The 15,658-nt window shown below is 38.3% G+C and overlaps 1 non-coding gene across 1 annotated transcript; it reads left to right on the top strand.

Moving 5' to 3' along the window:
- Positions 1–15,315: 15,315 nt before the first annotated feature.
- On the top strand, positions 15,316–15,422 carry LOC131608387 (small nucleolar RNA R71). The gene has a single exon (XR_009285651.1). It is a non-coding gene; the product is annotated as a small nucleolar RNA R71 (small nucleolar RNA).
- Positions 15,423–15,658: the final 236 nt, after the last annotated feature.

Genomic DNA, 15,658 nt, shown 5'->3' with positions numbered 1-15,658 from the left:
AGAGAGAAGATTTTGTAAATACAGTTTTGAAAAACAAACTATGAAAAGAAGAAGGTGTTGGGTCTTACACTCTAATAGAGGCCCAATGAAAATGATTTACTGTTTATGAAAAACAGTTGAAGATGATTTGAAATGATACAAGGTTTTGTTGTCTGAAAACCTTAATCGTCTGTTTAATCGAAGTTTGAAAACAGCTTAAAAATTGACAAAAGTCAACTTAATTAGGATAAAGACAAAGTCTATATCTAATTAAGACCTAAATAATTAGGGTTTATCACAACAATATTTACAAGAGATTAGGTTTTGAAAATCAAATGAAAATTATATTTTAGTGTATTAAAACATACTTAAAATATGTGATTTTAAACCTAATTAAAATATATTAAAATAATATATTTTTTGTGATTTTTTTGGATATTCTCAAAATAGATATATTAAATGAGAAGTGTGAGAAAAAAATCAAGAGAAAATGATTTAATTTGATAGGTGAATTAATTGTGTGAAGTTGTGAAGAAAATGGAATAAACAAGTGGTAAAAAAAAAGGTTTTTGTCTTCACCATGGTTTGAACCCACGCCCTTGAAATTGCCAATCAAAATAACAACCAACTGAGCCACGCGTGTGGACTGATAGTATATGGCAGGCATGTGATAATATATGAAAACAAGTATTGAAAATGTTTTGAAAAATAAAACAAACCAAAAGGTCTGAGGGGGGGATCGAACCCCAGACCTGAGGCAAGGCAAGAGAGTTAGGACGCGCGCTGTAACCATTGGGACATTACGATGAATTCGTAAGTAACACATACACCACTAAATATATTTTAAACCCAAGCCTAAGAATTTGAAAAAATGGCGCCATCACCATTATCATCTTCAACCTCAAGCTCTCCCATTTTGGATTTCTGAACTCTCTCAATTCTCAACCATTTTGAATGATCCAAACATCAAACTTGCTCGTTTTTAAACGAGGAACATGATTATGGGCTCAGAATTCATTTATTTTAAAGGTATCTAAAGAATTTCAGCATGAACTCTAAGAACACATAAACCCTAAATTTGAAATTAAATGATGGATACGATGAATAAATGAATGATGATAGAGGGTTTTTAATCCTCTGATGATGCTGAGTGAGATGATATTGAGTTTTAACAAAATAAGTGCACGAATTAAATAGGTGGAGTTCAAAAACTTACCTCTGAAACTGAAGGTCGTGGTGATGGTGGAGAGCTTCTGACTTTGAATGAATGATTGCAAAAGCTTCCTAGGACCTTCTTGATGCTATCTGGGCACTTAGATTGCTTTGAATACCTCTGAATTAATCTACTCGACCCCTCTTGCTTGAGCTTCAAGTAGAAATGGAAGATGGTGATTCTGCACTCACAGATGAGCTGCGACCATCTGGATAGCTTCACTACACCCTAAGGAATGTGTCTGAATGCTTGGACTTGCTTGACACCCTCTGAATTGTTCTACAGAACTCCAACTGACTTTGCTCCAAATTGAAAGTGAAGATGGTGTTCTTGCACTTACAGAAGTGTTACAGGTGTTTGGATCACTTCTAATGGACCCCCTTGAGAGGTTTGAACACTTAGCTTCAAAGGAAGAGCTTTGGTTTGAAGAACCCGAGTCTTCTTGCCAAAGAACCTTTGAAAAACCTAAGTGTGAGAGGAAGAAGGAGAAAGCAAGAATTGGATTTTCTTTGGTGTGCTTATTACTGAGGAAGACACTTCTATTTATAGGCAAAGAGCTCAGTACAAATTGGAGGGGTGAGCTTGCTTAATGAAGTCACTTTGGTTTCTTGGCCATGAAGAAATTCAAAGAATCTCCAAAATGTAATCATTGCAAATTCGAGCTAGCTCCCCATCCATTGATCTCTTCTGATCTTAGGGGACAATTCTGATGCAGAGGAGAGTCCTAATTGGTTGGGAAGAGATGCCTTTGATGATTCACCACTTGGCCAAAAATTTCCCAAATGTAATCATTACATAATCACATATTCTTGTTTTTGGGAATATTCTCTAATCCTTATGCCATGGTGAAAATGAATGTATGGTATCTCTACTGATATGTATGGGTCATGTAGCATCAATTAGTAGAGTCATTTGCACAAAATTGTACATGACCTATAATTTTACTTCATGAGCCCAACTTTGAACCATCATAACTCCTAGCTCAAAATGAATTTGGAGAAGGTTGAGCACAATTTGGAAAGCCCTTGAAATATACTTCAATTCATTAGTTTGGAGTTTCTTCAAAATCATTTGGGAAAATTGTGTAAAATGGGCCCAATGTGAGAAGTTTTTATGACCTATAACTTCTAAAGCTCATATCTCTTGAATGATTGATCTCTTGAAAAACGTTCCAATGTGAGAAGTTGTTTTATTTTGTGAGATCTACAACTTTCATGTTGGAAGTTTTTTGAGTTGAGTAGGTGAAATTTTGAGATCCATGAACTAGGTCAAAATGCCCTAGTTTGACTTTTTGTTGACTTTTTGATCTTTGATGAATTTTCTTGATTTTCCTTGGTCAAATGAATTTAATAACCACATATTGATGATATTGATCCTTAAAAGTCATGGTTTGACCCAAAACCCTAAAAGTCAAAGGTGATCTTGTACAGTTGACTTTTTCCATATGAAGTGAAATCTTGGATTTTGTGATGAATCAAGTTCTCCTCCTCAAATGAATGGTATGAATGGATTTTATTGAGGTAATGGAAGTTCTTGAGTCCTGTTTTGAGTTGTGGATCCATGTCCTGATTAAAAGTCAACTGTCAAGGAGAATTAGGTCAAAAACCCTAATTGTAAGCTAGATGAAAGTGATGACTGTAGATCTTGAACTGAAGTACAATGCCAAGTGGATATTGTCATATGGATCACTTGAAGATGATTGAATCCTTTGAGTGATGTCTTGGAGCTTTTTAGGGTTTCCCAAATGTGGTCCCTGATTTCAGTCCTTGATGGGCTCAAAACCCTAGTCTGGTGATCTGAGCAAACCTGAGTCTTGATGACTGGTGTATAATCAATCATAGGTGAATGAATAAATCATTTGAGTCTTGTGATTTTCTTAGAGGTTATTCTCATATTGATTGATCCTTTTCCTGAACTCCCTTTGCTCTTGCACATCCTCGATTGAGTAACAGATAAACAGGTGACTGCTCTGTGTTCCTGTCTTGAGCTGATGAAATGTCTGGAGGTGTGACATCTCAGGGGGGTCAAAATTAGGGTATGAAACATATATTCAACCTCAGTTGTAGACATAGCTATTATGGATTGACCAGATGATTTCCAACATATAACCCTCCCCCGTATAAGAGTAAAGATATACCCTATTGTAGATCTTCTATCATCAAGATTATCTGCATAGTCATAATTCACATATCCCATAATTGATGGAACATCTTGCCCCATGTTGAATATGACACCATAATCTATTGTACCCTTTAAGTACCTTAGAATCCACTTGACTATTTCCCAATGCTGCTTTCATGACTTGGACTTGAACTTGCACACTTGACTAACTTCTTATGCCAAATTCGATCTAGTGCAAACAATATCATATATCAAACGACTAACTACACTGGCATAAGAAATTTTAGATTTACCGTCAATCTATGAGTTTTTCTTTAGACATTATTCCAAAAAGAGCTTAAAATGACTCGCCATTCGAATACTCATATGCTTTACTTTACTAATGTCAAATCTGCTCAAAACACCTTCAACGTAGCTTTTCAAAGATAACCATAATTTATTAGCTAATTTATCCTTGTGAATTTCCATCCCAAGAATCTTCTTTGAAGCACCTTGATCCTTCACATCAAACTCTTTATCCAACTTGGTCTTCAACTCATTACATCATGCAAATTATTAGCAACAATCAACATATCATCAATATAAATAACAACAAAATAAAAGAACAATCATCAAGGCTCCTCACATAAGCACAACAATCATAATCACACCTTCTATGGCCAATCCAGAACATGTATAAATTAAAATGCTTATACCACTTCCTTGGAGACTGCATCAAGCCACACAAAGACCTCTTCAATTTGCAAACACCTATGTCATGTCTAGTATCATGAAACCCTATGGTTGCTCCTTGTTGATCCTCTAGATTTCCATGAAGGAAAGATGTTTTCAAACCCATCTGCTCAAAGTGCGTATCCCTACTGGCTACTAGGGAAAATACTTCCCTGATAGAAGTGTGTCTAACAACCAGAATGAAAATATCATCATAATTAATCTCCTTCTGCTGTGAATACTCCTTTGAAACTTGGTGAGCCTTAAACTTTCCCCTTCTTTTTCTATTACTGCTGCCTTTTTCATGTACAGCCACTTGCAACCAATAGCCCTCTTTCCATATGGAAGTTGAACAAAATCCCATGTTTCATTCTTTTTCAATGACCCCATCTCCTCTGCCATTAATCCTATCCACTTATCCTTCTCCTAGCTAGCCATAGCCTCTCGAATAGTAGAAGGGTCTCCTAAAATAGTAAGAAGAGCATATGCTACTAAGTCTTTAAAACCATATGCCATTAGTGGTGTAATACGATGGGGCTCCCTATCACTCACAAGTGTATAACCTTGTACTCCACCTGAATCTTGCACTCCACATAAAAATGAGCCTGGTTCATCTTGTTGTTGGGATAAAATATTCCTTGGACTCACTAGTGGCTGCTTAATGTCCACCTAAATGTTATCCTGACAAGAATTTTCTACCTTAGTATCTGGCATAATTGTCACATATGACTATTTCAATATCGACTGCTCATTGAATACATCATCTTTGTTGACAACCACTTTCCTGTTAATCAGATCCCACAACTTGTACCCCTTCACTCCTTTATTGTAGCCAATAAAGATGAACTATTTTGACTTGAGGTCAAGTTTAGACAGATCCTCACTAGAAATATGCACATATGACGGAAACCCAAAGATCCTGAAATTATACAGATCAATATGGTTACTTGTCCATACCTCCTATGTAACGTTTCCATTCAATCGAAGGAACCTTTCCTTCTCCGCTAGAGTCCTGTTGGTCCACTTTGCAACACCATTCAATTATCAGACTGCAAATACTACATTATTCTCCCTACATGGTTTTTAACCTCTTCCTTCCACAGTTTGAACTTGGCAAAGACCTTAGACTTATATTTCATAAATTAACCCAGACCCTAGGAGAAAAGTCATCAATGAATATCTCAAAGAACCTGAAATATCTAATGAAGGGATCTTTCATAGGCCCTATGGCATTAAAATGAACATAATCTAAGATTTCCTTGGTTTTGTGAGTTTTTCGGTCTTGAAATAAACTCTACACTATTTCCCAAAAATACAATACTTGCATAATCCAATTGTGCAATTGGCAACAGCGTTCAGCAAATTCCTCATATGTAGTTCCATCATCCCACGTTCATTGAAAACACCCAAGCCCATGTGCCACAATTTGGTTGCATCATTATTAATTTCAATAGATTTTACATCACCCATAATTATGCTCCCCAATAACTTATAAATGTTGCATGCAACCCTTCTGTTAGTACATTGATTTTAGGATTGGCAACATTTTTTCTAAAACAAGGTTCATAGAAAGATGTTGGGAGATATGTTCTAACATGCTGGTCAGCTTTCTTAACGCCTAAACTATTGTATCATTGACTACGGTCCCCAAAAAGTCACTATTGTCTTCTCTACTATCAACCTAATCTCGTATCGAGACAATTCGGGTTGGTTCAGCTCAAGCCCAAATGCATGTATGACAAGAGAAACCACATGTGTTTGCATAATATGCATTCATCCGAAGACGATTATGAGTCCAAGATTTCCAAATATGTTGGCATCACGACCCTCTCTCCCATTTCTTTCGAACCTGCCTTCTATTCTACTATAGATTTCCATCAATGGTGGACGGAATATGATGGGTCTGTAACGTATAGCCTAAATATAGAACTGCAAGTGCACAACCTATCGAAGTAATATATAAGATTATCGAACCACAGAGACCAATTGTCAATCTATCAACTCTATTGCTAAGGTGCTTATCTAAGGTGAACAAGAATATTATTGTGAGTGCAGTGCAAGAAAGTAAATAGCAGATAAAGCAACAGGTTCGAATGTAATTCACGTAAATCAGACAATGGTCCAGTCAAGCATAGATTGAATTACTTATGGGGCAATATTTTCTACTTATAGCAAAGAACAATTTAACAGGAACTTGTAGCTTTCGCATACTAAGAACCGAGTTTACTCTTTAAATTAAATTCCTTTATTGTCACATATAAAGGGTGCCTTCCGCGTTAAAGATGCAAACCTATTTTTAAGAAATTAGTTATTTTGACTTAGTAGAATAGTAATTTTGACTAGGAAAGATTAACTTAAAGAGACTCTTGGCTTTTGGCCAAGGGTCAGATTTTGAACCTACAAACGCGTTCAAAAATAGTTTCAAAATCGTTTTCTAAAAAGTGTTAAAGATTCCTATTTAACCAATCAAACTACTTTCGCCCTTTTTGTTTGGTTAAATACTAATTAAGTCATATCATAAGTATGGACGGCTTTCGATCTTACCCAATAAACAATTAAACATAGTTGAATTAAGTTAGAAGCAAAAAATCCCCAAAGTGTGTAGCAACCTGCCCTAAAAATTAAGTTTTTAGAGTCGCCACCTATTCTGAATCTAAGGTAACAGTTTATGGCTAAAAGTTAAGGTTAATAGCTAAAGAAGTGAAAAGGGCAAAATTGAGATTTTAAGTGAATTGAGATTTTAGGGAGGGGGACTCGCCTTGGTTATCCATGTGCCTACGTATCTCTTTAGGGAGAATCAGAGTCAACGTAGTTCGGGCACAAGGTTGTACGCCTTTGAATTAGTATGAGGTTGTTTGAAGTAGTTTTAAAGGCTTTTTGAATGGCCTTGTCGTAGTTTTTAAAATGCGAAGTTCGAAGGTATTTTGAATTACCTTATAGTAGTTTGAACATCACAGTATTGAAGAGATGAAAATCCGTAGTGTCGTGGTTTAGTGTGTTTTAGATTGGGCGTACAGCCCTGGTTTGATATGTCACCGTTAGATGCGATGATCAATAGATTTGATTAGTATAGCTAACGGATTAATGGGGCATTGCTGGTTACTTAGATCGATAGATTCGATCGTCGCGGGCAGCAAATTAAATGTATTTTAAATTATATATTTTTTATCTCTCGTCTAATGCGACTAATAGCTTTAGTCGGGTCGAGGAGAGAATTGATTGGGTTAATGTTTTTTTGCCAAATGGGATTGGGCAAACCCTAATGCATATCACCTTTCTAGGTTTTTGTATTGTTTTATAATTACAGTTGATTAAAACTAATTAACTCGAATTAATCGAGAAAATAATCGGAAAGATAATCGGGATAATCCTAAATACTAGCCTAATCCTAATTTACTCTAATCCTAATTCTAATTAATTAATTAAACTAAACACAATTAATTTAATTTAAATAATAAAACAAAACAAATAAATGAATAAATAATACTAATAAAAAATTGTATAGGAACCTGGGCATGATCCTATGTGGCTCCCTTGTGAAGGTGCATGGTGTGTAAGCGTATTGAGGGCGTTAGATCCATGATATTAGCAATCCAATGGCCAGGTGCTGAGGTCTCACCATGGACACGCGCGCAGCTGTGAACATCCAATCTTGCAGCAGGTTGATTCAAGAAAAAAGAAAAATAAACCCAAGGGCGCCAGGGATCGAACTCCCGTCCCCTTGGTTATACGTCGCTTCCTATTACCACCTGTTCCAGTCATGTTAGTCGACAATAGAGGCAAACTAAAACAATAAAAACGAAAACAATAATTTGAAATAACATGAACGCGCGCCCAGCCAGTCTTCTTCCTCCTTCAGCCTTTTATCTGCAAAACATATGCCCACGGTTTTTGACTCGTGGCTATATGCTTTTATCCTCCAAATCGTGAGGGGAGTGAGTGCGAATTAGCTTGCTTCAGGCCCGCGTGAGGATTTGGGAAGCTTCCTGGGATTGATTTGAAGCTTGATTGAACCTCAAAATCCCTTGAATCGGATTGTAAGGGCCAGGTCGTATCCCCCTTTTTTCAGTTTTCGCGAGCTTATATATGGCTTTTTTTTGCGGCCAATCCCTTTCTCCCTTCAACTAATTCTCTTTTTTATAACACTCTCAATTAGGTCTCCTAATTTGATCAGAAATCTTGCTTTTCAATGCCAAGATATTTGATTTGGAATCAAATCCAATCTTGCCATATTTCTTTTTGATCCTCTGTTCTTGCAAACCGAAACTCTTCTTTCCATGAACGTGGACAAACTTGCTTTGTTGTGTTTTTTTTTATTTTATTTTTATTTTAACAACCTAATAATAAAAATAACTAATAATAATAATGGTAAATAAAATACTAATAATTAAGTAGTAATGATGGGAACTTATAATAATAAATGATAATTCCATCAAAATTAATAATAATATTAACCCTAAATAAAAGTATTAATATTAATTAATTCTAATAAAACTATCATTACTTTAAAAAATAATCCTAATAATAGTCTAACCTAAATAATAATATTAATAATATATAATTAATAAAACCTAATTAATAATAGTACTCACTTAATTAAAACCTAATATTAATCCTAATACTACCTAATAATAATTCTAATAATATTAATATTAATAATGAAATTTATAAATGCTAAAAAATAATGACAATAATTGAAACAAATGTCGATAAACTCATAATACCCCCAAACAATGATAAAACCCTTGTAACAGTCGGGCCCAACGTTCGGGTCCTAAACATCTGTTAATTACGCCCTTGTGTTATCTCAACCTGATTTATAAGAGAGCGGGTTTGACAATAGAAATGTCAAACCCCATGACTCTTAATTTTGAACCTTGATGGGTTAACGGGCGTAGATTTGATCGGGCAAATTTTGGGGTATGACAAAGTGTTTTCACTAGCATGACATTTGGAACACGATCGTCACTACGATCCTTACATCCTAACCTTCATAAATTAGCCATACATAGTAATAAATGCGGGCCTATAAAACGTGTAGGCTATGATAAGATCAAGTAAGCAAATTGTGCGAGTCTATAAAACATGTAGACTATGGTAAGAGCATTTAGAGTCTATAAAACATGTAGACTATGGTAAGAGTATTTAAAGTCTATAAAACACGTAGACTATGGTAAGAGCATTTAAATTAAATAGAACATGCTCCAGGAGGAGACTTCAAATCTGGTACAAGATGCGGAAATGTAAATGATCTAAACTTGATACAAGAACAATTGTCATAACCCTCCGAGGTGGAGGATTATGACTTTCAGATCATGAAGTATATGGCTTAGATTGCACTAAGCTTGGATGCCCTAAAATCTCATGAAAGGATGGTATTTATAGAGTTAAATGGTGGAAGTTACTTAATGTGAGAAATAGTGGAAGTAGTGGGAAGTTGGAGAGGTAGTGGGAAGTTGGAGAAGTGTATCTTTACAGGATTGCCCTTCAACTTCTTTTGAGCGGGAAACAAAACGTGAACACCGCGCCCGCGGTGGGGGGTTCCGCGCCCCCGGCCTTTGGAATTTAAGAAGATCGTGGGATCGTGACGGTTTGAGGATCAGTTGAGAAGCACCACCACTACGGCCCTTGCACCGCGCCCGCGACCTTCATATTTTCCATGGTTGTAGATCTTTTTGTTAGCTTTCCAACGCTTCGAACGGGGGGTCATTCCGACTTACGATTTAGGAGTTATGGCCAAAATAGTCGGACAACGTATCGCGTGCATATTACTTCATTTCTTCTGTTTTTTCGTCTGTTTTGCTTCGTTTCTTCGCACACGCCTCTAAAAGGGCATGGAACCTGAAAACAAAGAAAACAAGGGCTTAATACAAGAAAACAATAATAAAAACTAGGGAAAACATGTGATATTTGAGCCAAAAACATGGTGCGATTTAGAGTGATCAAATTCTCCCACACTTAAACCTTTGCTTGTCCTCAAGCAACAATTCTCAGAAGTAAATGAAAGAAAAGACGGTGTCCACAAGCTTTGGACAAAGAGGACTTCTAAGTTCAAGTAAGGGTGTGCTGTCAGGTACTAACTATCTGAACCAAGGGTATCGTAATGACACTTTTCGCGAAAACATGGACATAAACCTCATAAGCATGCGAATCGATCCTTAATATCCCACTATGCTTAAGACTCCTTTTTGGTAATGAGGACCTTTTTCATTCTGGTGCAATCACATTAAGCCCGTTGTCCGTACGTACTCATGGTATAGTGACCGGTTAGTGACTCTGATCTCAAGTAATGGGGCTCTGGTACAAGAGTTGGTGTAACCCCTTATTATATCACCTAGTTGTAATTGCGGGGGATCGATCCGTAGTCCGCCCTATCAAGTCCAACACCAGATACCTCTGGACCAACCAGAATAGGTGTGCCTTTTATTGATTTTTCTTTGTTTTTGTGAATGCTTACAACTAACTTGAGCTAAATGATCTTGTGAGGATGACCCAGCTCTGAGTTTCAATCATACATTTTCTTTATATATATTTTTAAGGCAAAAGAGATCATTCACTTATATTCATCGATCCTACACTTAGAGCATGCTTAGGCCGGAGCCGATTGCTAGGATAAACTACTTAAGGACCTATTTGTACAGTTTCATTAAAATCATAGCATCATGGGAAAAAGGGATCTAATCTTAATATTCACAAGGCTTATGGTGGTAAAACGATATCGGTTTTTCAAAAAGAGAGTTCTTAGGACAAAACACACCCTATCTAGAACCTGTCTTGTAGCCCAAATCTTTAAGACAACCGTATTTTTTTTGCGAAAAAAAAGTTTTTGTAAGGCTAAAAAGTGGGGAAAATATAAGGATACACTATGTGGAATGACTCGTCTATCACATGTATTTTATTAAGCAACTAACACTAAAAACTAGAACTAAAACAGCTGAAGGGAAATGACTGAAAAGGAAATGAAAGCGGGAAATGCTCCTCCCACACTTATATCGGACATTGTCCTCAATGTTCCAAAATAAGGTAGGTAGGAGGTACCTGAGAAATCTAGTGGGGTCCACTAGTACCTTCACCATCCTAGGTGGTACGACCAGGACGACGGCTACGGCTACGACGGCGGCTCTCTCTATCTAGGGCAAGCTGCTCCACTCTCTCGGTCAAAGCGACATTTACCGCTTGTAGCTCTCGAGTCCTACCAATGATGGTTCCTTATGCTGCTTCCATCAATTGGAAGTGACTAGCAAATGCAGTCTGTTGAAGGTGCTGCTGATTTTGGGAAGCCAGCTGACTTTCCATAATGGTACGCAAGGAGCGGGCATTTTGCTCCTGAGAAGCTTGCATGAATGCTATGTTATCTGCCACCTGTTGTTGCATAGTAGCAAGGCGGGTATCCCTCTGGGCTGCTCATGCCACATGTCCTCAGTGACATGGAAACTAGGAGTTGTACCTGGTGGAGTGAATTGGTGTGGTTAGCAACTTCTCAAGCAATTGACGTTGCTTTGCCCCTGGCTTGCGTTCTCGTAAAGTGTAGCCTTCAAATTCCATAGGATCTTCTTTGGATGAATGTAAAGAGAGGAGGGAGGTTATGGAATGTAGATGTAGTGAAGATGTGAGAAAGAAAATAGAATAGAGGGGGTATTTAAAGGTAGTGGAAGAAAGTGGTGGTTGATGAGTATTTATGGTGGGAATTAATGTAGTGGAGTAGTTATGGATGATAATGGGAGTTATGGGGGGTTAGGAATGGCAGAAAATGGGATTGGAAATGGAAAAAGGGGAAGAATGAGGTGGTTTTCGAGCAACTAGCCGTAAGGTGACCGTTGCGTCACCGCGGGCGCGGCAGGCCCACCGCGGGCGCGACAAGTTGAAAATTGGCTGGGCCGATTCTGTCTCCTTTTGCTTTTGGGCCCCTTCTCTTTCATCATTGCTCGCATCTTGGGGGTGTACCTAGCATATTTTTTGGAGAATATATATATATATATATATATATATATATATATATATATATACTCTTTTATATTTTATATATTTGGTATTTCAAAAATATATATATATATATATATATATATATAATTACGAACGTCGGGTCATCACAATGTAAATAATGCATAAAATATAAAATGCAGCAAGTGTATCAAGTGACACTGAAAGGGAAAACAACATAAGGGAAATCACACACACACACACACACACACACACACACACACATATATATATATATACAAGAGATCTCGTGAACATCACAGGTCTATCACCAACCAGGAGGATGCTCTGCAGGAAGGTCTGGACCACGCAGCTCAGTCAACTGGCGTCGCATCTCTGCCACCTCGTGAGCTAGATCATCTAACTCACCAGCAAAGGAGGCATCGTTCAGCTCCAACTGTAAATGAAGGTCGGCCACCTCATTGCGGAGCGTGGCTATCTCGGCACGCATAGCGATCAATAGAGTGCGGATGTTAGGTTCCTGCAAATTTAGGTTGTTAGTAAGAACAGTAGTGTGTACCACCTCGGGTCCGGATGTGTACTCCGGGACGGGGTCCTCAGGTCTAGGGGTATACTCGGGAATCGGGTCCTCAAGGCCAGGAGTGTACTCAGGAACGGGGTCCTCAGGGCTAGGAATGTACTCAGGAATCGGGTCCTCAGGTGTAGAATATGATGTCTCACCCCAACCCTCCACAGAATAGTTCCAATTGGCAGGGTTGGAAACACATGTCATCTGAGAGTCTGGAAGGGTAAAAGTGTAAATTGTCTGATCATTGATGAGCAACCTATACTGATATGGATGGAAGGAGGCTCTCCTCATGAGTCCACGATCCATATAGAAGTCTAGATCTAGAAAGGTATACCCACAGTACAGAGTCAACTGAAATAACATCCTGTCCAAGCCCAAAGCAGAAGCTACCTGTGTCACATTCCCTCTAGAATGTATGAAACCTGCAGTAGATCTGGCAGTTTGGTCTAAGCTCTCTATCAGAAAACCTCCACTAGCGATGGGTCTGGACTGGCTGGCACAATATAGGAATAGGACCTCCTCAGCAGTGACTAGGTGGTCACCATAGCTCCTCCCAAAGAATGTGTGACAAAGGGTCATCTCAAAGTACCGGAAAGCTTGATTGTGATCTTTCTTGACGGCTGGGTAGAAGGGTCAAGGCTGGCTCCATCAGTAATGTCCTGACAGAATTTGTCAATATCTCTACTTATAAAGTAACTCAGCAGAAGCTCAGGAATAACATCATGGCCAGTCTGAAAAACCTAGCAAGTTGCCAAACTGCTTCAGGTTGAAGACGTATTCAGTGCCAAACAACCTAAAGTTGATGTATCCCATGGCATCATCAATGTCCAGATATGGCTCATAATCCAACGAGCTAAGAAACTCTAGAGTGAGCTTTCTATAGGTCACATAGATGTCGTCAGCATACTCCTCCCAATTAAGTTGGTTGCATAGATACCTGACAGGCAGCATAGGTCGAACAGATAAAGCAGCGTAGCACGACCTTTACGCATCATCTCTAAAAACCACATGCATGTTATCAAACTAAGCCATCCTGTAAAATAAAGTTAGAATATCTGGACCTGAAAAAGATCAGTCCAAATAAAATTAACTTATGATAATTATAAAAAATTAAATTGAAAAAGAAACCATGGGTTGCCTCCCATGCAGCGCTTGTTTAATGTCGTTAGCTTGACAGCTCAATCTTCGGTTTCCATGGCCACTTATCACGCCATCTTTCATATCCCTCACCTTTTCTTTTCTTCCTTCTGTAGGGTGGTTTAGATTCTGAGCTTGTGGAGGTGGTTTTGGATCTATTAGCTTCTCAGTTTTGGGTTCAGTCCTTTCATCCACCATCTCAAATGTTAACATTCCCCTCTTAACATTGATGATTTCCCTAGTTTCATGGTCCTCTAGCTTCCTCTCCTTATGCAAGACTTCAAACAAGGGTGCATTGGTGTGGATATTTTCCAATACCTCCACACGCTTTTTGGATTGGGAGTCTACCTTAGCTTCGAAAGATATTTTAGGGTAAGAAATAGGTGGGTTGTAGGGAGGAAGACCAACATAAGGTGTTTCCTTCTCAACCTCTTTGACAACTTCCCTTTCGTATGGTGTCGGTGGATTTTTCTCAATCTCTACTCTTTTCTCACCAGAAATTTCATGAACCTCATTATCACTCTCCTTAGGTTTTTCAATTTGTCTTGTAATATTGGTTGTTACAACATCCACAAGCTTCTCATGGAAAGGTCCTAGAGGTTTTTGTTCAAGCAGGGAGATTTTAGTCTCCAAGGCCATGTTGTGAGTCGCTAGGGACTCGACCATAGTGTTCAGCTGCCTAAGGGTTTCAATAATATGGAGATTTTGTTTTCTAAACTCTTCCTCTTGGAAAGTTTGTGCTTCCATAAAGCGCTCCATCATAGATTCTATGGGTTTTTCGGGTGTGCTCAGAGTTGGGTTTTTAGGTCCATCATAAGCAGTTCCGTTTTGTAAGGTAATGGAATTTGCTTGCCCTCTAGGATTGGGTTGAGGTTGTCTAGGGAATTGTCCTCCAGGCGTAGTTTGTGCGGCTTTTTTTTGAGCTATTTGTGAGATATGAGTTTCAAGCATCTTATTATGGGTCATCATCTGGTCGAACTTAGTCCCTAGTTGTGTTATCTGCACATTTACATGAACGTTCTGGTTTAGGAACTCTTTATTTTGTTGAGTCTGGGACTGGATAAAATTATCCATGGTTTCCTTAAGACTGGGTTTTGGTGGTACAACTTGCATAGGTTGATTTTGTCTTTGAGTTTGAAAACCTTGCGGTCTCGAGGATCTAGGATTCTGGATAGGGTTGTTGTTTTTATAGGAAAAATTTGGGTGGTTCCTCCATCCAGGATTGTAGGTATTAGAAAAAGGGTTTCCTTGGGTGTAATTAACTTGGTCTGAGCTAGACTTATTCAGTAGGTTGCAATCACAAGTTTGATGTCCTTGGGTTCCACAGAGTTCGCATTCCGATTGGGCTGCAGCCACTGTGTAAGGGTTTTGAGTCATATTTTCGACTTTTAAGGCTAGAGCGTCCATTTTGGCTTGCATCATGTCCATGCAAATAATTTCATGTACTCCTCCTTGGGTTACCTTCTTCTTCACTGTCGCTTGTTCTACTCCCCATTGGTATTGGTTTTGGGCCATATCTTCTATTAGGGCACAAGCTTCAGGGTAAGGTTTGTTCATCAACGCACCACCAGTGGCAGCGTCGATATACATTTTGGTATTATAATGGAGTCCATTATAGAAGGTGTGTATGATCAACCATTGCTCTAGGCCATGGTGTGGACAAGCTCTTAAAAGGTCTTTGTATTTCTCCCAAGCTTCAAAAATTGATTCTCCTTGGTTTTGAGTAAATTTAATGATCAAGTTTCTAAGGGCTGCGGTCTTGCTTGGGGGAAAATATCTAGAAAGAAACACTTTCCTAAGGTCTTCCCAAGATGTTATTGAGTTGGTTGGAAGGGAAATCTAACCAGTCATGTGCTTTATCTCTGAGGGAGAAAGGAAATAGTCTTAGACGAATCGCCTCAGATGAAGCACCATTTGACTTAATAGTGTCAGCTAATCAAATAAAAACTTTTAAGTGTTGATTCGGGTTCTCAGAAGTGAGGCCAGCG

Source organism: Vicia villosa, linkage group LG5 (genome assembly GCF_029867415.1).
Source record: "Vicia villosa cultivar HV-30 ecotype Madison, WI linkage group LG5, Vvil1.0, whole genome shotgun sequence".
NCBI lineage: Eukaryota > Viridiplantae > Streptophyta > Magnoliopsida > Fabales > Fabaceae > Vicia > Vicia villosa.
Note: the sequence above shows the minus strand (reverse complement) of the source record. Positions and strands in the feature narration are given on the sequence as shown.